The following is a 26,782-nucleotide window of genomic DNA, read 5'->3' on the forward strand; positions in this document are numbered from 1 at the left end:
GGATGATGAGGTGACAGGCTGTGGCTGCGCCCTAGGTGGCAGTGTGCACTAGGCGACTGCCTAGTTTGCCTAGCGGTAGCAACGGCCCTGCCCATACCCAATAAAATCATTGGCTTATGATATGGCAGTATCTCTGTTCTCTGCCTCTTCTGAAAATTGCTGAGCCCCCCTCTCCCAATATCTATTAGAGTAGAGCAATACTGTACACAGCAGAGCCTGGTTTGGGTCTCAACTTCTGTTCCTAGACATTAGATAATGTGTTTAAAAATATATTTAATGATTTATGATTGAGTACATTAGGGGAACATTTTTAAAATTTGCCATTCTAGTCAATATATAATGTAGATTTATCAGCATTTTTTTCTTTTAAATTTTTGCCATAAGTCCGAATTTACAGTGACAATATAATTTAAAAAGTTGTACATTTCATCTACAAAAATCAGTCCTTGAGTACGTTAATACTGGGACTCTAATATTGTATCCTTCTTGCAAGGTGAGAGTCTGGAGTAGAGAAAACAGTTTGTGGGGGAGATTATGTGTACACATATAAAGGCACCTGAATTTTTGTGATTGCATTATCTGTGGGCCAAAAACCTTAATTCAGGAAGAAGAAGCTGACTCTGACTCTAACTCAGAATAATGCCTGAACAAAGATGGGCATCCTGGGCAGAGAAGAATACTGTGATCTCTTTAAGAAGCAATTAAAGCCCAACTCTAATCTCTAATCCCCTCAATTGCCCGCTGTCAGGAAAGAGGCAAGTACCAGTCTCGCCAATATCGCTGCCTTCCTGCGCACATGCACCGTAGAACGGCACTCTGGCGCATCCCTGGGCACAATTTGGCTAAATGGCTAATGTTTGTGTGCAATTCAGAGAAACGGCTAATGCGCATGCGCGATTCAGCGGAACGGCGAACTCGCATACGCAATAGCGTGCACAACATCCTCCCACTGGCCTATAAAAGCCACTCTGTGCCATGACCAGATTGCTGGTTTGTCTTTCAGCTCCCTGTGTGTTTCCTGCTTGTATCCTGATTCTTGATTACTTGTTGTGACCCGGATTGACCTTGACCTGCTCTGATCTCTTCCTGCATCTGACCCTCGGCTTGCCTCTCGGACTCCTCCACTTGCTTCCTGTGTTTGACCCTCGGGCCTGTCTACGGATATTGCTTCCTGTCTCCAGTGATTGACCCTCAGACTGCTCCTGGACTTTGCTATTGTCTTCAGTGCTCGACCCCGGCTTGCTCACAGACTTTGCTTCCAGTTACCTGTGTTTGACCCTCGGCCTGTTTACGGACTTTGCTATCAATCTTCAGTACTAAGTCATCAGCCTGCTGACAGACCTGCTAACAGTCCTCTGCACTGTTTTTGCCTATCTTGAGACTCTTACTAGTCAACGGTGTTTGACCCCCGGCCTGTTGTTGGATCAGCTGTTCACCCTCCTTCTTGAGCTTCAGCATCTTCCAGTCCTGCACAGCTGTCTCCCTGCCGGTGACCTTCACGCAAGACCTGCCCAGCCTGCTGGTGACTCGTGCCCCTTTGTGCCCTTCACCCCTGTACCATCTTCAGGAGTGGAGTGCGCTTAGTCGCAAGAGATTACCGCTCTCAGCATCTCGGCCTCGGTGAGTACCCTTATCTGACACCCGCCCCTCTAAAACAGTACTCATGCTTTTTTTGGTTTAACCTCCCTGGCGGTATGATTAGGTCAGATTTTTGTGTCTCAAAGCGGTACATTGTTTTGCATAGAAATTTGACGTTTTATATTGTAGGCCTGTAATTCTTAGGAATAACTCACTTAAATCTGTCCAAACAAGAGTCTAGTAAACACCCCGGGTATGATAAAGTTTGAAACACAAAATCATAAATTATAATAAAATAAATAACTATAAATAATTATCAAACATAATAATAATAAAATGTATTCAATAATGTAATCAAATCAAAAACACTGAAATTTGCTCAGTCGCAGAATTGTCGATGTTGCCACTTTCAGTGTCTGATGACAAATTTCCCCACGAATCACTATCGCTCAATTCTACAAGTGATTCTTATTTACTATTGCTGTTTTCTAGCTGGTCAAATAAATGCTTTTGGCATAAAGGGACACTTTTTTGAATGCTATGGACAATCTCAAGTTTCCAGGCAGAAAGAACAGTATATATAATATAGAAGTGCAGGCAAGACACTGGACAAAGCACTAGAGACAAAAGGGATTTGATACAGACATGTAATCTTACAGATTACAGTGTACTGTATGTGTTATGATTTTTACACTTTTTGAATCTGCCGCCTGGCTCCGCCCCATGCGTTGTGATGCTCGCAGAGAACAGAGCCACAACACAGTACATCGGGCGGAGGACACAGCCCACGGACACAGCAGGAGGACATCTCAGGATCCTGGGGACAAGGTAAGCAACTTTGCCTGGATCCTGCGATGCAATCCTGAGTGTGGCTCGGGGTTACCACTTTTGGTAGTGAAAATTCACCTCAAGCCACACTTGGGAATGCCGCTAGGAAGGTTAAAGTGTAACTAAGGGCAAAACTTTTTTTAGTTTTGAATAGAGTGGATAGGGATTATGACATCCATCGGGTTTTTATTGCTATCTATGTCCCTGTTCACTCTCTGTATTTGTCCTGTTTACCATTATCATTGAAAGTGAAAGTAAAAAAAATAAATTGGCAAAAAAACATGGATTTTGTTGTCGGAATGTGCGATCGTGTGTACTCGGCATAATGCCCCGTACACACGGTCGGATTTTCCGATGGAAAATGTCCGATCGGAGTGTGTTGTCGGAAATTCCGACCGTGTGTGGGCTCCATCGGACATTTTCCATCGGATTTTCCGACACACAAAGTTGGACAGCAGGAGATAAAATTTTCCGACAACAAAATCCGATCGCATCAATTCCGACCGTGTGTGGCCTGTTCCGACGCACAAAGTGCCACGCATGCTCAGAAGAAATTCCGAGACGGGACAGCTCGTTCTGGTAAACTTAGCGTTCGCAATGGATACAGCACTTTCGTCACGCTGCAATGTTCAAAATGGTTTAATACAGCGCACTCTCTTCTTCTTTATAATGTGACAAGAATTAAGTAGTTTTGCTGCTCATATTCACACACACTTCTCACAAACTTTTATTTGTGTTTTTTTAGTGGGATTCCCTGAATATATTGTTATTAGTTGTCACATCTGACAGTTTTATATTATTTTTTTTTTTTTTTTTGGATTTTCAGCCTTTATTTTTCTTTAATGTTTTGATTTTTTCCAAGGCTGATCTTTGTTCAATGTTATTTTTATTTTTACTCCAGAATATTTTTGGGTGTGTTTTGTGTGTCAAGTTACCCCAACACCATTGATATCTTTTATTATTTAATCTCAAGGAGATTGTTTGGTGTTGGTGTCCCTTGTTCATTTCACATTGTATATTTGAAATGTACCTGAATCCTCACAAACAAACTGTCCTTTTTGAAGTAAAACACATAGGAGAGTATAAATCAAAACAAAAATCCTTTATTAAGGGATCAGAACCAAACAAAGAGGAAGGCAACACTGGATCAACAGGAGAAATTAGCGAAGCCTGGGACCCCCACGGCAGACATCAATTCTTCAACATCAAAATTGGTGGCCTGAGGAGTCCATATGTAAGGGAGGGCAGTCTGGTCCAGAATTCGCAGAGATCCGGATAGCAGCAGATGACATCTGTGTCCCCAGGCTGTGGTACCACAAGAGGCTGCATCTTTTGGCCGACCAGACTGAACCCAGGGCAATCACTGTCTGGTCTTCCTTCCACGCTTCCTTCCGGGCTGTGGCTGTGCAGTTGGAGATGTGGCAGGAGGAGGAGTAGGACCTGGAGGAGGAGGAGGACTGGGAGGACCTGGAGGAGGACTGGGAGGACCTGGAGGAGGACTGGGGGGACCTGGAGGAGAGGGAGGAGGAGGAGGAGGACCTGCAGGAGGAGGAGGAGGACCATCCCAAAGGTGTGTCTGAGGTGTCATTTGGCCCCTCATACCTTTCTCAAGAGCCTTCAATATGAGGGCCTCACACATGACTTGTTGGCCCTCCTCCATCCTCCGCATTTTATATGCAATGAAGGCAGCAATGTTCTCCTCCATGGTGTGGGGTGCTCCCAGGACCTCTGTAGCCCTCCAAAAGAATACTATAGCAGCCTCCTCTAGGGCACTCCTCCTACTACCACTTTCTCTTTTCAGGGGGGGGTGGAGGGACCTGCAGATCAGCCAGCCGGCTCGGCCCGGCCACCTCCTGGCTGAGACATCCCTGTGTATGAAAAAGGGACATGGTTGTAATGTTTTGCTTCATCAATCACAATCCTAAATTAGTACTTAAGACAAAGACAAAGCCTAATGTCAGACAAAACTCTCCTAATCTTGTTACAATATAGGCCTCAATCTAGAAGCAGTATAGGCACAAGTTTGTCTCTTACCTTCGTTCTTACGATCGGCGCGTCCAATGCTCCTTCCTCCGCTCACAGATCGTACGTAATACGTAATTCCCCGCCCCTTTTCGTTCGGCGCAGTGGGTGAAGAGCACATGGTGGAGTTACAGTAGGTGCATGCTAATTCTAGCAACGAGGAGGAGGAGGAGGAAAGCCCGGATCCGGACACGTCCCGATCCAGAAGGAGATGTTTTAAGGCCACAAATATGTCCTTTGGGGAGATGTTGGAGATGGTCGACATCATGAAGAAGTCCGACTATGACGGAAAGTATGGGCCTTACCCCAACCCCAACATCAGAAAGGCCAAGATCATGGCGAAAGTGGTCAAAAGCCTTCACAGGAATTTCGGGGTACGAAGATCTAAAGATCAGCTCAGGAAGCGGTGGTCGGACCTGAAGTTGAGAGAGCCAGAGCAGTACCGAAAGATCCGGAGAGTGCTGCAAAAAAGTAAGTAGTTGTGCTGTGTTCGTATTCTTTCTGTCTTTATTACGTTTGTGCTGCTCCATATGCTTTTATTAATTGTAATGCCGCGTACACACGGTCGGACTTTTCGTCTACAAAAGTCCAACGGACGCTGACGGACTAAAGCTGGCTGGTAATCCGATCGTGTGTGGGCTTCTCCGGACTTTCAACGGACTTTTTTAGCCTAAAATCCGACGGACTTTAGATTTGAAGCATGCTTCAAATCTTTACGTCGTAAGTACGACGGACCCCGAAGTCCGCTCGTCTGTATGCTAGTCCGACGGACAAAAACCCATGCTAGGGCAGCTATTGGCTACCGGCTATGAACTTCCTTATTTTAGTCCGGTGTACGTCATCACGTATGAATCCGTCGGACTTTTGTGTGGTCGTGTGTAGGCAAGTCCGTTCGTTAGAAAGTCTGCTGCAAGTCCGCTGAAAGTCCGCCGGAAGTCTGTCGGACAGGCTGTCGGACTTTTGTAGACGAAAAGTCCGACCGTGTGTACGCGGCATAACGTTTAAAAGGGCAACTTTATGTTCATGGGCCCATTATTCGTTCGTATCAAACATTTTTCTTTCGGCCTCTAGAACACCATTGTTTAGGCCATATGCATTTTCCCACATTTTTTTTGGACCTACTTGGATGCCAAATATTTGTTTGTGTAGATGGGTTTGTTACTAGAATGAAATGCAAACTAGATTGTGTGTAAGGAGAGGACACTGAGCAGCTGTTTTCACATCTGGACACTGGAGCACTAGTGTGGGACACAAGAACACCATTTTTATTAGGGGGCCACACAGGTGCTCCAGTGTATACTATAGGGGGGTCTCCATCTGTGAAGCTTGTACTAAACAGGTAAAGTATTGCAGCTTGACAAAGGGCAATAAAAAAATACATCTTGGAACTCGGCTAAAATAGACAATTGTACCACACTTCCAAGCAATGTTTCCTATTTATAGTTCTGCCATCAAATATCTGTGTGCTAATTATACCATTTTTGTTTTACATAGGGGAGAAAAGACTCGGAGGACACCCCTCATCCGAGGAGACCAGAGACCCCCCACCTCTGGAAGAAGGGGAACTTACACCAACACAAGCTGAGCAGGAGGAAGAAGACGTGGTGGAAATTGGCACCACAACAGGTGAGTGTCTGCGACCACAGGCTCAGGTAAAAGAGATGGATGGTGGCAGATTTTTGAGACCTGTTTTTTTTTTCTTTATCTCTTTTTAGGTGATCGTGATGTGAGGGATAGAGAACGCTTTACTTCAGAAAGTGCCCAGATCCTGATCGGGGAGATCATGGGGTGTAATGCCGAACTGCAAAACATCCAGCAAAAAATCCATGATGTTATTAAAAAAAATAATAACATCATTGATGTTTTGGGGTGAATTTAAAACCCCACAAAATCACTTTTTGTATTGTGGTTCAATCTTTTAAATTTTTTGGAAATGTTTTGAAAAGCCAAATTTGGAGGATGCACACAGTGTGCCAACATGTGCTTTCTGCCATCACAGGAGATCAATGGACTTTTTTTTTTGGGTGCAACCCCTTCCTCAATTATAAAGTCGCGTTGAGGAAGGGCTTGCTCCCCCAAAACACGTCCCTTGATCCCCCCTGATGGCAGATAGCACATGTTGACATTGGTAAATTTGTGTGCATCTTCCAAATTTGGCTTTTCCAGGGGTGATTTCCCCCCATCTGAACGCTATATCAAACCCAGTTCCTAAATACTGATGTCTGATATAGCCTTCAGGTTTTACCTAATGTGAACTTTGTAAGTTCAAGTTTTTTGGCTTTCTTGTTGGTTTTACACAGGCCTGTTTTATCTGAAATGGACATTTCAATTTTTGATAATGCTACTGCAAAAATTGTTATACAACAAACATGTTGGTTTGTTTTAAAAACCTTTGGTAAATGCACATGTGATTGTGCAGGTATAAAAAAGTGGCTTACTCAAGAATGTGTGGATTATTGTCTCAACACTACAACACTTTTGGGGTGATGTAATAGCTGTTTTATGCAAAAGTGGGGGTTATTTCCTAAGGGCAAATCCTCTTTCCACTACAAGTGCAGTTTCAGTGCAGTTGCAAGTGCACTTGTAGTGAAATGTGTTTTTGCATTTAGGAAATAACAGCCAACAGTGCTTTGTATAAGGTTACCCAATCACGACATTTTCTGCACTCAAAACATTTCTGTCAGGGTCAGCTAAAACAAACACAAGCAGTAAATGTCCACAAATATTTTCTTTTTTTTTTTATTTTAAAAAGGCTTCACATATTGTCTGGCATATTGATAGCCCCCCTACCCGCAAAGAACTTCAGGTAGCGTAACCGGACATCACGGGCACTCAGGGAGGGCAAGCCAGGACGGCCACTTTCAAGCGCCGTCAGTGTGGTTTGATGTAGGATTCCGGACTCAGGCCCAACTGAGCCAGCATAGTTGGCCAAATGTTTCCGTAAAAAGTTATGGAGAACACAGCACGCAAGTATTATATGGTTCAGTTTATACTCTGCCATATGGATATGTGTCAGAAATAGGCGGAACCGGCTGGCCAGGATTCCAAATGTGTTCTCCACCACTCTTCGGGCTCTGGCCAGCCGGTAATTAAAAACCCTCTGTTCCGGGGTGAGGGTCCTCATCGGGAATGGCCGCATCAGGTGGTCCCCCAGCGCAAATGCTTCATCAGCAACGAACACAAATGGGAGTCCTTCCACATTGTCCTCTGGAGCTGGCAAGTCCAAGCTGCCATTCTGGAGACACCTGTAGAACTCCGTCTGGGCGATGACTCCACCATCGGACATCCGGCCATTCTTCCCCACGTCCACATACAAGAAGTCATAATTAGCCAACACCACCGCCAACATCACTATACTATTAAACCCCTTGTAATTATAATAGTACGACCCCGAGTTGGGTGGTGGGACGATGTGGATGTGTTTCCCATCAATTGCCCCTCCGAAGTTAGGAAAGTCCCACCGCTGGGCAAAGTGGGAGGCCACAGTCTGCCATTCCTGTGGCGTGGAAGGAAACTGTTGAGGAAAAAACAATAAACATTACTATTTTTACTCTAAAACATGGCAAGCAGATTAGACACAAACATTATGGGGCAACCTCCAGATAGCATTTATTAAGGGGAATTTAACAAGGCCAAAGTATAAGGTACACCTATCATATTCCCCCTTCCCCCCCTCTCATGGGCCATTTCTAACATTATGGGGTGTGTGGAAATCTTGGACAGATAACCCTCTTCACTTTATTGAGAGATGAATGCCTAAATAATGGGTCTTACTTGGAACAGCCCCTCCTTAGTTACACTATTGGCAGCCCACTGGACAGGTAAGAAGTGTCATAATACAAAGATATAAATACACACTGTGCACATTTGAGGACATTTGGACATTCTGCTATTACCTATCAAGATAATAATAGGATACAAAAACTTTAAACAGTACCATTGGAAAGTATACAGGCAGGCCCTTGCACTACATGCTTTGGGTAATTCAGCCATAAATCTGACCACAAAAGAGATGGGTATAGTGTGTATGGGTTTGGCAAAGTCAGCAGATAGATGATTGAGGATAGAGAATTGGGATCAGCTGACTTAGCAGTTGGAGGAGGGAGGGTTACTAAAAATTATTTTGGGACACCACAAAAAAAAGCCTCTGGCACTCTGCCTGAATTTAAATCAAAAATAACATTACCAAACATTTTAGGGGGTGTTTGGGGTAAAGCACTACTATGGAGCTGATAAAATACATTGTTAAGTGACTACATGAGGTGAATATAGGGCAGGAGACACCATGCTGGGGAGGTTAGTGAAGGGCAAATATGTATGAAGGACCTTAAATAATAATTACATAAAAATCCAGCATGCATGAGGACAAAGGGGACATTCACAGCATATTACAAGCATGGTAATTAGGGAATGAGGAAAGAAATACAATATATTATCAAACATTAAAGACAATAAAATGTGATATAAAAGGATAAAAATCTTACCTTCATATACTCCTTCTGCAGGACCTGTATGATGGCAGAACAGGTCTCTGGGATGATGATACCCAGAGCCTGGGGGGAGATGCCTGTCGAGAACTTCAAGTCCTGCAGACTTCTCCCTGTGGCCAAATACCGCAAGGTAGCGACCAACCTCTGCTCCGGAATGATGGCTTGCCTCATGCAGGTATCCTGCCTGCTGATATAGGGGGTCAGCGAAGCCAACAAACGGTGAAACACGGGGTCCGTCATCCTGAGAAAGTTCCTGAAATCATCAGGATTATTCTCACGGATCTCACGGAGCAAAGGCATATGACAGAACTGGTCATGCTGAAGCAACCAATTCTTGGTCCATGAACTCCTCCCCACCCTGTTCATGGACTGGACTTGTGTCAAGGTCAGGACCCCAACACCAAGCCCCCGCACAGCACGAACTCTACGAGGAGTACGCATACGAAACATGGCTAGAAAATGGTCGACTGCTCAGAACGAAGTAACAGAACGCACTGAAAAACAGCAAGGCCTGTGAAGAGCGACCAGAAAAACAGCAACGAGCAGGCAAGATCACACAGAAAACTCTGATACGAACTGACTGCACGCACTGAAGAGCAGATACAAACCCACAAGCACAAACTGAACGGCAGAAAACGATCTGAAAGCCACGAGTCTGAAAAAGCGCGAATCTTCTCTCACCAAACTTTTACTAACACGAGATTAGCAAAAGGAGCCCAAAGGGTGCCGCGCTTGGTTCTGAACCGGCCTTTTCTAGTCTCGTCGTACGTGGTGTACGTGACCGCGTGGTTGGCGATTGGAAATTCCGACAACTTTGTGCGACCGTGTGTAGGCAAAACAAGTTTGAGCCAACATCCGTCGGAAAAAATCCTAGGATTTTGTTGTCGGAATGTCCGAACAAAGTCCGACCGTGTGTACGCCCTATAAGTGTTATGGAGTATGCACAGTGTGCATGCACATAACAAGATAAAAAATATCCAAATCTAGGCCCGCTTCGCTTTATATGCATTACATGTTCAGAAGTTTAATTAGTGATAAACTGAATGTATCTGGGTATAGTTAAGGGTGCATTTGGCAAACGTTACCAAAGCTCAGATGCCAAATCTGAACCTCATTGAAATGAATGGGAACCAAATCTTAAAAATAAATAATGATCATAGAAAAGGAATTGTCAAAATGTATCAAAGCAAAAAAAATGTTTTTAAATTCTGTTTGATGGGGAGCAGCAATTTTAATATTTCTAAAGGTAAAACATTGTAGAGTTGCTTTAAATGACTTATTTGGGGAATGCCATAGGCCTGCCCGTGCAGTGGCTCACCAGCATAATGTATACAACCTACTACAGCAAAAGTAACATTTAAAAAGAAAAAAAAAGCAAGTTAATTTGCCGACAAATGGCAATGGTTGTTTTGCTCTGTTTGTAAACAAAAGGCCAGTCATACCCTTCACCTATACCAGACCTATGTCCCTTATCCCCTAGATCAGGGGTCACCAAACTTTCCAAACAAAGGGCTAGTTACTGTCCTTCAGAATTTGGGGGGCCGGACTGTGGCTAGTGTGAATAGAAAATGCCCTGGGAGTAAACAATGCCTTATTGTTGGTTTCAGTGAGAGCAATAGTGCCCCATTGCTGGTGTCAGCTGGAGGAATGGTGCCCCATTGTTGGTGTCAGTGGGAGGAATAGTACCTTGCATCAGTAGCAAGAATAGTGCCTAAAGGGCTGGGTAAAGGCAAGCAAAGGGTTGCATCCGGCCCCGGGCCATAGTTTGAATGCCTAGATGAAAGTCAATTATAGATGTTAATGGGGATCCTATGCAAATGCAGTGAAATATGATGTAGGGTTCCCCCCACAAATCCACTCTTTTAGATAAAACCCCCTTTCCTCAAATTTAGAATTTTGTCCATGTTAAGGACTCAAGAATAATCAAGTCTTTAACCTCATTTACAGTCATCATTGATTAAATTATTATAGGGAACATGTCTCTACTTAAGTTTTATTAAATGTTCCTCACAACTTAAGTCCTCCAGCCTACTTATTAATTGTTTTGCATTTTGTGAATCTCTTTCTAATCCTATGATATCTTTCCTATCGATTGGAGACCAAAACTGACTTGCATAACCAAGATGAAACCAATCCAATGTTTTGTAATGCCCTGTACACACGATCGGACATTGATTGGACATTCCGACAACAAAATCCATGGATTTTTTTCCGACGGATGTTGGCGCAAACTTTTCTTGCATACACACGTTCGCACAAAGTTGTCAGCAAATCCGTTCGTTCTGAACGCGGTGACGTAAAACACGTACGTCGGGACTATAAATGGGGCAGTAGCCAATAGCTTTCGTCTCTTAATTTATTCTGAGCATGCGTGGCACTTTGTGCGTCGGATTTGTGTACACACGATCGGAATTTAACCGATCAGATTTTATTGTCGGAAAATTTTATAGCCTGCTCTCAAACCGATGGATCCCACACACGATCTGAATTTCCCACAAAACAATCCGATCGTACTTTTTCAGTCGGAAAATCTGAGCGTGTGTACAGGGCATAAGGGGATAAAAGTATTGATTTGTCCCTTGAATACATACCTTTTTAAATGTCTGAGTATTCTGCTTGCTGTGCTAGAGGTGACCTGAAATTGCATGCTGTTGCTAAGTCTCTACTAGGACCCCTAAATCTGTTTCCATCACTGATTCAGTCAGTAACCCCTCCTAATTAATTTCTTGCCTATGAGTTTTTAGCAACCAAATGCATTACCTTGTATTCATCAACATTAAACTTCATCTGCCAAGTCGCTGCCCATCCCTCTAATTTTTATTCCTGTAACATTGTGTCATCAGAAAATACAGAACATGAACTCTTAACTACAATTTCAATGTAATTTAAAAACAAGTTAAACAGCAATGGCCCCAAGAAAGAACCCAGGAACAATTCACTTGCAACCTCAGCCCTTTCAGGGTCATGTACCAATGCTCTCTGTACCCATCCCTGTAGCCAGCTTTCTATCTATGTACAATGTTGTGAAAAAGTATTTGCCCCCTTTCTGATTTTTTTTTTTTTTTTTTGCATATTTGTCACACTTAAATGACTTAGATCATCAAACAAATTTTATTACACAAAGATAACCTGAGTAAATACAAAATGCAGTTTTAAAATGACGGTATCATTTATTAAGGCAAAAAGCTGTCCAAACCTGCCTGAATTTATGTGAAAAAGTAATTGCCCCCTAAACCTAATAACTGGTTGTGCCACCCTTGGAGGCAACAACTGCAATAAAGCGTTTGCGATATCTGGCAATGAGTCTTTCACATTGCTGTGGAGCAATTTTGGCCCACTCTTCTTTGCATAATTGTTTTAATTCAGCCACATTGGAGGGTTTTCCATCAAGAACAGCCTGTGTAAGGTCATGATACAGCATCTCAATTGGCTTTAAGTCTGGGCTTTGACTAGGCCACTCCAAAACCTAAATTTTGCTTTGGTTGAACCATTTGGAGGTGCACTTGCTGTTGTGTTTCGGATCATTGTCCTGCTGCATAACCCAAGTGCACTTGAGCTTGAGGTCATGAACTGATGGCCAGACATTCTCCTTTAGGATTTTCTGGTAGAGCTCAGAATTCATGGTTCCATCAATTATGGTAAGTCGTCCAGGTCCTGCAAAGCAGCCCCAGACCATTACGCTACCACCACCATGTCTGACTGTTGGTATGATGTTCTTGTTATGAAATGCTGTATTCGTTTTATGCCAGATGTAACGGGACACACACCTTCCAAAAAGTAAAAGTATTGTCTCATCAGTCCACAGAATATTTGCCTAAAAGTCTTGGGGATAATCAAAATGTTTTTTGGTAAATGTGAGATGAGCCTTTGTGTTCTTTCTGGTCAGCAGTGGCTTTAGCCTTGGAATTCTACCATGGATGCCATTTTGCCCAGTCTCTGTCTTATTGTTGAATCATGAACAATGATCTTACATGAGGCAAGTGAAGCCTGCAGTTCTTTAGATGTTGTTCTGGGTTATGACCTTCTGGATGAGTCATTGTCATGCTCTTGGAGTAATTTTTGTAGTCCGGCCATTCCTGGGAAGGTTCACAACTGTTCCAAGTTATCTCCATTTGTGGATAATGGATCTCCCTGTGATTCACTGGAGTTCCAAAGCCTTAGAAATGGCTTTGAAACCCTTCCTAGACCGATACATGAACATTACACTGTTTCTAATCTGTTCATGAATTTATTTGATTGTGGCATGATGTGTGGCTTTTTGTGATCTGTTAGCATGTTCACTTTGTCAGACAGCTTCTATTTATGCCAGGTCTGGCAGTAATCAGGCCTTGGTGTGGCAAGTGAAATTTAACTCAGTTTTCCAAAAAATTGTGGTTAATCAGAGTTCATTCATGATTCAGCATGGGAGGGGGCAATTACTTTTTCACATAGGGCCAGGCAGGTTTGAACAGCTGTTTTCCCTTAATAAATGAAATAATAATTTAAAAACTGCATCTTGTATTTACTCAGGTTATCTTTGTGTAATATTAAAATGTGTTTGATGATCTGAATCATTTAAGTGTGAGAAATATGCAAAAAAAAATTAAAATTAGGAAGGGGCAAACACTTCTTCACAGCACTGTACATGCACTTGCCTTCATGCAAGTAGACCTAAGTGTATAAATTGAGCTTTAGAGGGCACCATGTTAAAAGTTTTTGCAAAATCTTGATAAATTATGTTGTTTGCTCTTTCTTTATCTAAGTTACTGCTAACTTCCTCATACAATGCTAACAGGTTGGATTGATAAAAGCAACCTTTCATATATCTATGTTGATTGTTACTTATAATATCAGTGTAGCCAGGTGCAGGGGCTACTAAATAATGGGAAGGAATGGACATCTTTAGAATGCACAACAGACTGATCGTTTCTCTAATTAGTTTCTCCTCTAATGCTCAAGAATGCACATTACACCACTGCCAGCCTTTCCTGATTTGCAGTGAGACATGGGACATATAGATTAACAACTAAAATCTACTGAGGAGTTAGGCTGGTTTGGACTACCAACCCCAGTATTCTGGAGCCACAGGGGATACTGGGAGGGTCTATAAATTTGACTCGCTCTCTTGGCCTGGGGACATTTTTAGAGGCCAGACAGGAGCCATTGTCCTGCTTGCAGCCATATTGAAGATACAAAGATCCAGCTTTACACCAGCCATGCTCTTAATATCGATCTGCTCCAGCACCAGAGATTCAGTGACATTGTTCAACCCATTGCCATATACCCAGTCACACTGTTGTCCTTAGCGGCTGGGGCATCCTCCTTCTTATTGTTGGAGGGCCTATAACATACTTCCATAATTATCAACTTGTTGCATCACCAGACTTATGCTTGCCATACACGGCTTGAAAATTGTTCATCAAAAAAAATGGTTGGGTTTCTAAAAATCTGTCGAACATGGATGCAATAATGCCATTATTGTATTGATATACAGTATGTCTACTACATATCGACATATTATTATTATGTCAACATAAATAGTAAATTTTTCATCGATCGATTACACACTCCAGAGTTACATTTTAACATACGCAAGCACTGTCAATTTTTTCGAACTGTTTTCAAAAATCGATAATTTCGGCTCAGAAAATCCAACATGATGGTTTGTTTTTTTACCATATAACTTTGCATTTCGATAATCGAAATTAGCCCACTAGCATTTTGAAAGTCGAATGATCAAGCACATCAAACACTTTTTTGAACGATTTTCAAACTGTGCATGGCCAGCTTTATTGTTGATATCCTCTCTCACACTTTCAGATTGCTCTTAACATATAGGCATACCCCTCCACCTTCAATCATGTCCCCTTTAGGAAGAGTAGAATCTTATTAAGTGTTCTTGCATAGCAAGACCACTTACTGTTATCTCACATATATATTATTCTTATTATTATAGCCAAATTTACCACCCTAACTCCTCCCACAGTTTTTACACTACATAGACAAGTAATATACCGAAACGTGCGGATTGTTCCCGAATGGTGTGCTATTACTTTGTGGAACGTTTCGCCGAATGGTTCACGAAATATCGTCGTTTTTGCGGCGAAATTGGTCCCATAGGAATGAATGGGGAAACTAGAGTGGGAGATGACAAAAGCTGGAAAATCAGAACATGATTTCTAAACTGCCGCCACTCCCTCATTTTCAAGCCCACCTACACAAATCTTATATCAAAACGTTCAGCTATCCCTGCTGCCACTAAACATGTCCACGGCTAAGCCATAGTCCTGATAGTTTTCACAATATGACCATTTGTTTGCAACTCACGCCGACCATTGACATTCATTGAAACTACACTCTAGCCCCTTCAAATTTGAAGGGCAATTTCTAAACTGCGACTGTGCCTTCATTTTTAATATTTCACAGACATACTATACATCAAAATCTAGGTCTGGGTCTTGTGATTCTCACAATATAAAGATCTTCGCTGTAGGATGTATAGTTTTTAAAATACGGCCATTTGTTTAGAGGTCATTTCAGGAAATTTTAGCCATTAATCAGAGTGTACTGTTAGTGTTTGTTTTGTTGCCATGGTTACCAAAGCTTCTGTTATACACAGGGGGGGAGGTGGCTGGAGCATCTCAGCTGATTACAGAGCCCGGGGGAGGGGACAGACACACCATGTACTGATTTATAATAGAGGAATATGATGGGGCAGTTTTGATGGGGTAATTCTGATGGGGCAGTTTTGATGGGGTAATTCTGATGGGGCAGTTTTGATGAAGCAGTATTTGGGAAGCATAAACAGGGCATGAGCGTTGCTAGGAAACAGTGGTTGTAAACACAAGATGCTGAGACACCCCAAATGCATGTGACTTCATCTGCTAGACTTGATAATGCTTGTAGACTCCTCCCACAGTTTTCACACTACAGAGACAAATAATATACCGAAACGTGCGGATTGTTCCCGATTGGTGTGTTATTACTTTGTGGAATGTTTTGCCGAATGGTCCACGAAATGACGTTTTTGCGGCGAAATTGGTCCCATAGGAATGAATGGCGAAATGTTCAAAACTAGAGTGGGAAGTGACAAAAGCTGACCACCCCATGATCAGCCAAAACATTATGACCACCCCATGATCAGCCAAAACATTATGACCGCCCCATGTAAAAAAAAAAATATTTTTGAAAAAAAAAAATATTTTTGAAAAAAGTAAAAAAATAATTTTTGAAAAAAAAAAAATCATTTTTGAAAAAAAAAAAAATATATTTTTGAAAAAAAAAATATTTTTGAAAAAAAAAAATTATTTTTGAAAAAAAAAATATTTTTGAAAAAAAAATATATTTGAAAAAAAAAAATATTTTTGAAAAAAAAAAATTATTTTTGAAAAAAAAATTACTTTAAAAAAAATAATAATTTCGAAAAAAAAATTATTTCTGAAATAAAAAAATTAATTTTTGAAAAAAAAAATTACCTTTGAAAAAAAAAATTACTTTTGAAAAAAAAAATCATTTTTGAAGAAAAAAAAATCATTTTTGATTAAAAAAAATTCATTTTTGAAAAAAAAAATTACTTTTAAAAAAAATGTTCAGCTCTTTCAGCGAATGATGGAAATTTTTTACTACTATTTATACTTTTTAAAATATTAAGCTTTTTCACACTTTTCACAGTTACTCAAGCCACTCCACCCCACCCAGTTACTCCGCCCACTCCAGTTGTAGAGGCAAGAACACTTTCACAATTTCCCCAGAAATTGTACCTTTTCTAGTTTATTTTAGATATTTGTAGCCCAGTCCTGTGAGCATGTGAGGAGGTGCAGCATGGTGTGGTGGCAGTAAACACTCAGAGTCCATTTGCAGTTACAGATCTGTATTAGAGTTTAAGTTCAGTAAAGCACAACAACCGGGCGGGGCACAAACTCACCCCCCCTCGACCGGGCGCACTCACAGAATAATGAAACAAAATGTATAACAATAAGTCTCAAGTGCAACGACAGCGGCTGTCTTGACGGGTGGAGTCCGGCCTGGCCGGTTCGTACCCAAACAGGGAGGCTCTCGGGAAGGATGGTGTGTCCCTACCTTTTCCCTACTTGTCTGGAACCTCTCCCTGACACTAATTATTGTTCCTGACAGACATGTGACCTATCCCCACATTACCCAGATGCAAACTGCACACCAAGCCTCAGAGCCAGGGTCTTAAAAAAACTCTGCCTTATCTAAGAACGCCGCCGGTTCACATGGAGTACCATCATCCAATCAGATAGCTCCCCTAGTGACCCAGGAAATCATAGAGGAACCATGTTCCGCTTGACTTCCTCTATCTCTGCAATGCCACTGTGGCTGAGCACCACCTGCAGTGGAGAAAGTAGACTGCACCTGCCTACAAGCAGTTCATCTAGGTTTCTGATATTCCTTGACTAGTAAAAGTTCCAGCTCATCCATTTTATTTAACAGGCCTCTGGCATTCGTGAAAATGCTTTTATTTTTTTGTTTTAGCACCCAGCCTTTATTTTTATTTTATTTTATTTTATTTTGTTGTTCTTATTTTAAAATTTGCAATTGATAGACTTCCTTACTCCATTTTGGGTATTAATATTCCCCTGCTGTCTTGATTATGCCCCACCTTCCCCACAATCCACTACATTCTATATCTATATTAGTTACGCTAAATTCCCTTGAGAACCCTCCCCCCCAGAATCTAGTTTAAAAGCTCCTTCAAGCTTCTAATAATTTTCTTGTCCAACAAACCTGCACCCTCCCCATATAAATGCAGTCTGTCCATGCAGCAGACTTGTCAAAGTGTGCCTGTGTGTTTATTTAATACACAAGTAGGGATACTACTGTATGAGGGCCCCTTATTTTTAAAGGATTCTTCCAGATTCTGATAAGCCCCCCCAGCAAGCAAAGCCCTACAACCACCACGCCAGGGTTGTGGAGAAGAGGCCATTGTAATTATCAACAGGGACAATGTGCATGTCCCCACCCTGACAAGGTACCCTCCCTCCCCTTGGGGGCATGTGGCCTGGTAAAGTTCCTAGCCAGCCAGGGGTCTGGTATAGATTTTGGGGGGAACCCTAAGCTTCTTTTCCATGTTTTTATGAGCATATTTCCTCCCTGAAATTTACACCCCTTGACATTTATACTGGACCCTTTTCAAGGATAAGTGTCTGCTATGTATTTTTAAGAATGAACCACATGCTGTTTTTCCATGTTTTGCCTTCCCTGATCTAAGATAAGGGTTTGGTATAGATGGCATTTGTTTGCAAACTAGACAAAACAGCCAAGAACTGTCATTTACTTGCATTTTAAACTGCTTTTTTTTTTCTTTTAAAATTTGGGGTAAGGGGCACAACTTTTTTGGGGTAGTAATACTGATACTAAATGTTTTATTTCCAACTTCAGGCAGAAGTTTGGCTTGGTGGGTGGCCAAACACCCCATGAACATCAAACATGTAAAATTCATAACAAAGCCTGAAGCTCATTCCAAAATCTAATGTTATTCTAATTTAGAACATCATTAATGAGCAAATTAAACACAATTATTTTCTTTATGTTTCCATGTACCCTCAGGGGGTATAGGTATTTATAAATGATTATAAAAAAAAAGATTAAAGCTGTGTCTGGATTTGGGCTTTAACTAATCCAACTCAAGTCATTTTAGATCGGGTTGCTTTGGACAGCATCTTGCACTTCACATTATCTTTTGAAAAAGTGAATATCTTTTTCAACCCCTAGCTTCTCTACAGTACCTTGTTTCCATGGCATACAATTTTACAGAAATATCACATAAGAGAAAGCAGGTAAAATTTATTAGTGAGGTCAAAATTTGCAGGTTCAAATTTAAGAGGTTTAGTAAACCTTTGTGAAAGACTGCTGACTTGTTCTGTGCACTGGGAATATTTTGGAGAAAGTTTTAAATCTTTTCTTCTTTAGATGCTTTCATAGCCTGCCAGCTCTGCAGTCCTTCAAAAATCGTTAAAAAAAGAATATGAAATTGCCTGAAATAGGCCTTTTAAGATATCAAATAAAAAGCAAACAGGGTTTGTGATCAGCACTGTATATTTATAAATGCAAATATGTCTATACTTCATTAAAGCCCAATTGAACTTACAATTTACCTTGGCTAAATAGTTTATAGGAGTATCAAAACAAAAATTGCACAAAGTCTTACAGTTTGTTTTCTATAAAAAATCAGTTAAAGTCTTATGCCCCATACACACGATCGGAAATGCCGCTAGCAAAACTCAGATGAGAGGTTTTGGTCGGAAAATGCGGCCGTGTGTATGCTCCATCGGACTTTTGCTGGCGAAATTCCAGCCAGCAAAAGATTAAGAGCAGTAACAGAGGGGAAATGGAGCGCTGACAGGTGCTGCTAGTGGGTAGATAAGGGGCAGTAGCGTGGGGTACAGGATATGTCCAGGGGGTAATAAACAGTTAAAAACAGTTAAGGATAGTTAAGGATTCTATGATAGGCAGCAGCCGGCTTGTCAGAGTAGAAGGGACTCTGTGGTATGAAAAAGCAAAAAAGAAAAGCAGCGCTGCTCTAAGGGTAGTAAGTAGTTAAAAACACTATTTTATTACAAATTGTACACTCACATTTGTGTGATAAGAAATAGGCATAGGTAGGTTCTCCTGGGCAACTCAGAGTCACATCACAAAACAGCTGGGCTGTGGCGGGGCCAGCCTCGCCGCTTGCGGTGGAGTCCGTAGCTTCCGATGGGTTGGGGTTCCCTCAGACAGCGCGTCAGCAGGTTCCTAGGAAGATGACATCAGGTGGAGGAGAGCGGGGGGCGTGGCCGTAGCACGCTCACGTTCGGAGCATGCGTGCTCCTTCCTCAGGCATGTTACATGAGCATGAGCGTGTGTGTGTCAAGTTTCCACAAAAACATTATTATCTTGTATTTTTATAAAGCTCAAGGAGGTTGGTTTGTGTTGGTGTCCCTTGTTAATTTGACATTGTATTTTTGAAATGTACCTGCCTACTCACAAACAAACTGTCCTTTTTGAAGAAAAACACATAGGCAAGTATTTTCATATAAAAAAAATCTACATTTATTCTGGCTCATAATAACAAAATAAAGAGGAAGGCAATGCTGGAGAAACTGCTTGAATTTGCAAAGCCTTTGGCCCCCAGGGCACACATTAACTCTTTGTAAATTAAAATTGGTAGCCTGACAAGTCCATATTTAAAGGAGCACAATCTGGTCCAGGACTCCCAGAGATCAGGAACAGCAGCAGATGACATATATGTCCCCAGGCTGTGGCACTACCACAGCCTGCGTCTTCTGTCAGACCAGACTGAACCCAGGCCATCAATTTCTTGTCTTCCCTGCAGCCTTCCCTCCACGCTTCCCTGCAGCCTTCCCTGCAGCCTTCCCTACAGCCTTCCTTGGAGGCTGTGGCTCTGGAGGTGGACTTGTGACAGGAGGAGGAGAAGGAGGAGAAGGAGGAGGATGGGCGAGCGCACATAAGTGCATGTTCTCACTAATTTGACCCCTCAACCTCTTCCAAAGGGCGTGAAAAATTAGATTCTCACACATGAAGCATTGGCCCTCCTCCATTTGCTGCAATTTGGCAGCTACATAGCAGCCATAGGCCTCTTCAGCATCAGGGGGTGTTTTCAGGGCTGCATTAGCCTCCTTAATGAGGCACAGTGCTGCCTCCTCCACGTTACTCCCCTTCCCGGCCCTTTTTGTTGTAAGGTGGAGGGGAGGCACCTGGGATTGGGTGAGGCTACAGGGCCCCGCCACCTCCTGGCTGACACTTACCCTTGCCTCCTCCTGGCTGACACTTACCCCCGCCTCATCCTGGCTGAGGTCTTCCTGTGTATGAAAAAGGGACATAGTTTTAGTTTTTGGCTCATCAATCACACACAATTTTCAACTCATGACTGTTGCAAATTGAATGTTAACAAATAGAAAAGACTATCATTCTGAGCCCAGCATATTTCATTCTTGTCACAATCATTTTTGGCCCCTACTGTCTATTGATAAATGTAAAACACTTTTTGTTAAATCATTATTTTGTTATCAATAATCACATCTAGTTAACAACAATAATTTTCGGACAATAAATATGTTAAAAAATACTATACCTGGCTCCAGATGGGCACCTCTACTTCTTCCAGGATGGAAGGCCCAGGTTGGTCCTCAGAAGCCTCAGCTGGGGTTGGGGGAAGGGTTGAGGAAAGGGTGGATGGAAGTGTAGAAAGTTATTCCCTGGCTTCCATCTGGTCTTCCAATAACCGTATCCTGTTGTAGTACCACAGACTGTAATACATACACATCCTCTGCTGCTGCTCCTGATCTCATGGAAGCCTGGACCCTATTAAGCTCCTTCCTATACGTGCTTCTCAAGCTACCAATTTTCTTCTCCACAAACTCAATGTCTGTGTCAGGGAGCTGCGTCTTAACAAATTGCTGCAGTTTCTCCAGCGATGCGTTCCTAGCTGGTTTATTACGATATAAGGGGTTTTTAACCTCCCACAAATTTCTCATATCCCTGTATTTGTCCATGAACTGGCCCATGAATTCAGGGTCTTTGAATTGTTTCATATTTGCTGCAAGACAAAACACAAGACAAAAACACTAATATCAAGCTAAACTCTCCTAATCTTATCCCAATATAGGCCTTAATCTCGAATCAGTATAGGCCTGTCAGTAACTTGGTAGGAGGCAGAGATGCTGGGAGGGCTCCCCTTGCGGCTGAGGGGAGCACACCACTGAAGGTGGAACAGCAGGAGTGGTGCCCACAGAAGCATGGGTGCCGAGTTGCTGGAGACAGGCCTGCTTGAAAGGTCCAGGAGACAGAGTCCAGTGGAATAACTGAATAGCGGAGTCGGGAGCGAGGCTAGGGGTCATTCACAGAGAGACAGTCCAGGATCAGAATGACCTAAGATCAGCTGCGTCTTATTACAGGGAGCAGGATAAGCAGAGTCCAATAGCCAGGCCGGGGTCAGATGCTGGAAGCAGGCAAGAGAAAGTCAGGTGAAAGCCAAAGGGTCAAGCCAGAGGATCAGGAAGAGCAGGTCAAAACAAGGGGGTCGGTACACAGGAGATTAGATCAGCAGATAATACAGGGCACAGGAACACAGGGACACAGGGGGAGCTGAAGACAAACCAGCAGTTGCAGACACTAGCAGACTTCCTTATATAGGCCCATGTGACCTGCTGGTAGAGATACTGGGTCCTAAAGTCCTTCTCCTGCCAGAGATGCTGGGTCCTAAAGTCCTTCTCCTGCCATAAGTGCTGGTAGAGATGCTGGGTCCTAGAGCCCTTCTCCTGCTGTTGATTCCCTGACAGTGCCCCCCGACGGGCAGCCACCAGATGCCCATTTGGGCCATTTTCTCAGGGTATTTGTCCCAAAACTCTCAGAGGAATCTAGGGGCATGTACATTGGCCTCAGGTTCCCAGGAGCTCTCCTCAGGTGGATACCCTTTCCATTTGATTAGGAACTGAATTGTCCTACCTCTCTGTTGACAGTCAAGGATGGATTCCACTTCAAATTCAGTCTTGTCTCCTACCAGGACCGGAGGTGGGGGTACTTCTTCTCTCCCTGGAAAAGAACTAGAAATGGCATGTTTAAGTAGTGCAACATGAAATACAGGGTGGATCTTATAAGATTCAGGTAAGGCAATTCTGAAGGGGGTAACCACGATAAAGTCTAATGAAATGTTTTTCCAAGGCGACTAGAGATTTAGCGTTGGACCCCTTATTCCGCTGGCATGTTGTGCAAGAATTCACATACACCTTACAATTGGATCTCAGAGTGGGCCACCATAAAGACTGTTGGACCAGATTGGTCGTTTTTCGGACCCCAAAGTGGCCAGCCAATTAGTGGTCATGAAAAGTTCTTAAAACCTGAAGCCTGGCTTGCTGTGGGACAAAAATCTTGTTTTGATGCCAAAGCAGCCCCTCTGGCTTCTTAGAGAGGAGATCTCTGCCTCCGTGCACTGGGTGGATGCCTGCTCAATTGAAATCCTTAAATCAGGCTGGATCAAGAGGAAATTTTGAGGGGACAGAATTAAACTGGGTGTGACCTCTTCCGGGGTGTCAAGGAACATTCAGGACAAGGCGTCCGCTTTTTCATTCTTAAACCCTGGGCGGAAGGTGATATGGAAGTTAAACCTAGAAAAGAACGGAGCCCATTGAGCCTGCCGGGGTCTCAGTCAATTGGCCGTGCGGAGATATTCTAGGTTCCTATGGTCTGTAAAGATTAAGATAGGATGGACGGCACCCTCCAGGAGATATGTCCATTCCTCCAGAGCAGTCTTAATCGCCAAGAGCTCCCGATCCCCCGCGTTGTAGCTCTTCTCCAGCTGACTCATCTTCCGTGAAGAGAAGGCCACGGGATGAAGTAAGGCTTTGGGCCCCTGATGTTGGGAAAGGACTAAGGACTGCCCCCGTGGCTACTTCGGAGGCATCCACTTCCAGGACATAGGGTAAGGTAGGATCAGGATGCTGTAAGATAGGTGCAGAGGTAAAGAGGAGCTTCAGTTGATCGAAGGCAGTTTGTGCTGCTACAGACCACTGGAATCTGGTATGTTGGCGGGTTATCTGGGTGATAGGCACTATAATGCTAGAGAAGTTCTTTATAAATCTCCTGTAGAAATTTGCAAAGCCGATGAACCTCTGAACACCCTTCTTATTAGATGGAGCCAGCCACTCAAGGATAGCCTTCACCTTTTGAGGATCCATAGCTACCCCATTAGTGGTGATGATGAGTCCGAGGAATTGGATTGTCATCTTCTCAAAGTCGCATTTCTTGGCTTTTACATACAATCCATGTGTTCTGAGGATGCCCAGTACTTTTTTTACATGAGTTCTGTGAAGCTCCAGAGTAGCTGAGAATATGAGAATATCGTCAAGGTAGACAATAACGAAGTGGTCTAAGTACTGTCGAAAAATATCATTTATGAAATGTTGGAATGTGGCCGGGGCGTTGCATAGTCCAAACGGCATTACTAAGTATTCAAAGTGCCCGAATCTTGTTCTGAATGCTGTTTTCCACTCATCCCCCTCTCAGATACGGACAAGATTGTAAGCTCCACGTAGGTCTAATTTGGTGAAAATGTGGGCTGTACGAAACCTCTGGAAGAGTTTGGGGATGAGGGGGAGCGGATAGCGATTTTTGAGAGTAATTTTGTTTATGTCCCTGTAGTCCACACATGGCCTTAAGGTTTTATCTTTTTTCTCAACCAAGAAAATGCCGGCACCGGCGGGAGAGGAGGAAGAGTGGATAAATCCCTTTTCAAGGTTTTCATCAACATAATGGAATCTCATCCCCTGGTAGCAAGTCAATGGGGGAATCATAGGGATGGTGTGGGGGTAGAGTATCTGCCTTCTTGTCAAAAACATCTTGGAATTCATGGTAGGCCGCTGGTATATTGGAATCCACACTGGGTGTGGGTAGGACAGACAGACAACTAGAAAAGTCCTTGGATTCAGAAGCAAGGCAATGCTGCCGGCAGTAGGAAAAAGTGAAGAGAACTTCCCTCTTGGACCAGTCAATCTGAGGATTGTGCGCCTGTAGCTATGGAATTCCCAGGATCACAGGGAATATAGGGGAGCTCAGGACGTCAAAACATAGAAATTCCTGGTGACTAGAATTGATGGAGGTAAAGATAGGTGCCGTTTCTTGGGTGACATGCCCGGAACTAGGCATTGAGCCATCGGCCAGATGGATGGTCAGTCTTTGCCTTTTGTGGTGAAGAGGGATAGCGAGTCTCTTTTCCAAGGTCAGATCCAAGAAACAGCTGCATGCCCTGGAAACCACTATTGCTTGGAGATGAAATTCCTCTCCTGCCACCAGTAACATGACAGGAAGACTGATATGGGTTGGAGAAGACCTTGATACCTGAAAATTGACTGGAGTGCGGGGAACTGATTTCCTGGGTCTTACAGGGCAAAAGGTTATGTAATGTCCTGTTCCCCCACAGTAGAAGCAAAGGTTCGCCTGTCGGCGATGAAGTCTCTCCTCTGAAGTTAATGTTGGATGGGCCAAGCCAAGCTGCTTGGGGTTGGATGTAGGCGGGACTTAGGGCTGCCGAAGGGTTTGAATACGTTGAGACTGGCGTTCCCGTAGGTGTCTATCGATTTGAATGGTCAGTAGGATGAGACCTTCTAGTATTGAAGGGGTCTCCATTCTGGACAGTTCATCCTTGAGGGATTCGGACAGCCCCAGCCGATACTGATAACTTAATGCTGCCTCATTCCAACCTGGGTCTGAGGACCAGGTACGGAATTCCACCATGTAATCTTCCGCAGATGCTGCAAGCGGTCCTCTAACTGAGAGTACCCTTCCTGGAGTTTTTGGATGACCTGAGTGAGGGCCGTGATCTGTAGACTTGCGGATTTCAGCGGGAAGACACCTCCGTCGGCCTCTGACATGGCTGGTTTTATTTATTTATTTATTTTATTTTTATTTATTTATTTTAGGTACTTATATAGCGCCGTCAATTTACGCAGCGCTTTACATATACATTGTACATTAACATCAGTCCCTGCCCTCAAGGAGCTTACAATCTAAGGTCCCTAACACACATTCATATACTAGGGCCAATTTAGACAGGATCCAATTAACCTACCAGCATGTCTTTGGAGTGTGGGAGGAAAACGGAGTACCCGGAGGAAACCCACGCAGGCACAGGGAGAACATGCAAACTCCATGCAGGTAGTGTCGTGGTTGGGATTTGAACCAGCGACCCTTCTTACTGCCACCCACACTTTCAGTACTGTCAGTAACTTGATAGGAGGCCGAGATGCTGGGAGGGCTCCCCTTGCGGCCGAGGGGATCACACCACTGAAGGTGGAACAGCAGGTGTGGTGCCCACAGAAGCACAGATGCCAGGTTGCTAGAGACAGGCGTGCTTGAAAGGTCCAGGAGACAGAGTCCAGTGGATTTAGACTTCGGAGCCAAGCTGGGCATGTGGAATGTGCCATATAGGTAGATACTTGAAGAAAAATGTATTGGGTATATCTGTACGGGCCCTTAGGTCGGCAAAATAGAGGAAAGAGTTCCTAGCAAAGAGATGCAAGATGTGAGTGATCCCCTGGAAGTACACCAGTAGTCTGGATGGGCCAAAGGTCTTTAAATAGAGAGTTATCCCACAGAGGGATACGGGGCAAGATGCCGGTATATGTAGGTAAAAGAATGTGCTTGGCTGCAAGCCAAGCCAAAAAGGAAACATCCAGTGGAGATCTTCTATTGCAGGAGTGGGTAGAAAGGCAAAACAATCGGTTTATGAGGACCTGGAGAGAACCTAGAAGGGCATGTAGTAGGACAGCTGCGGGGCTAAGTGAGGGGTGGTGCAGCCAATTGTACAAATACTTTAGTTGGGAAGCAATAAAGTAGTTATAGAAGTCTGGGAATGCTAAACCACCATCAGCTGTACTATCTTGAAAGCAAGCTTTAGCTATTCTGGGTTGGAAGCTTTTCCAGATAAAGGAGGAAATGACAGAGTCAATACACTGAAAAACCTTATGTGGAAGGAAAATGGGTGCAGCTTAAAGAACGTACAAAAATTTGGGGAGAAATATAATTTTAATCCGGTTCATGCGGCCAATGAAAATAAGAGTAGGGGAATTTCAGATGGTCTGTAACTTATAATTTAGAGAGCCAGATATGGTAATGTGGGAAGAGGGGCCAATTGGACAGGCAGATGATTTTCTCAACTCGTTTGAAGCCCTAAGATTTTTCCAAATTCCCAACGACCTCTAACAAAGAAGTAGTGATCCATCCAGGGAGCCCCAGCAGATGCCCCTTTTAGATGGGCATTGTTCTTTGGATACCAGTATGACAAAAGAATTGTTCAGAGATGTACAAGCGTACTTGTTGATCTATTTATTGTTTGCTATTTGTTATTGTCAGTAATATCCAGAACATAG

The sequence above is a fragment of the Aquarana catesbeiana genome, linkage group LG04, assembly GCF_042186555.1.
Source record: "Aquarana catesbeiana isolate 2022-GZ linkage group LG04, ASM4218655v1, whole genome shotgun sequence".
Classification (NCBI taxonomy): Eukaryota; Metazoa; Chordata; class Amphibia; order Anura; family Ranidae; genus Aquarana; species Aquarana catesbeiana.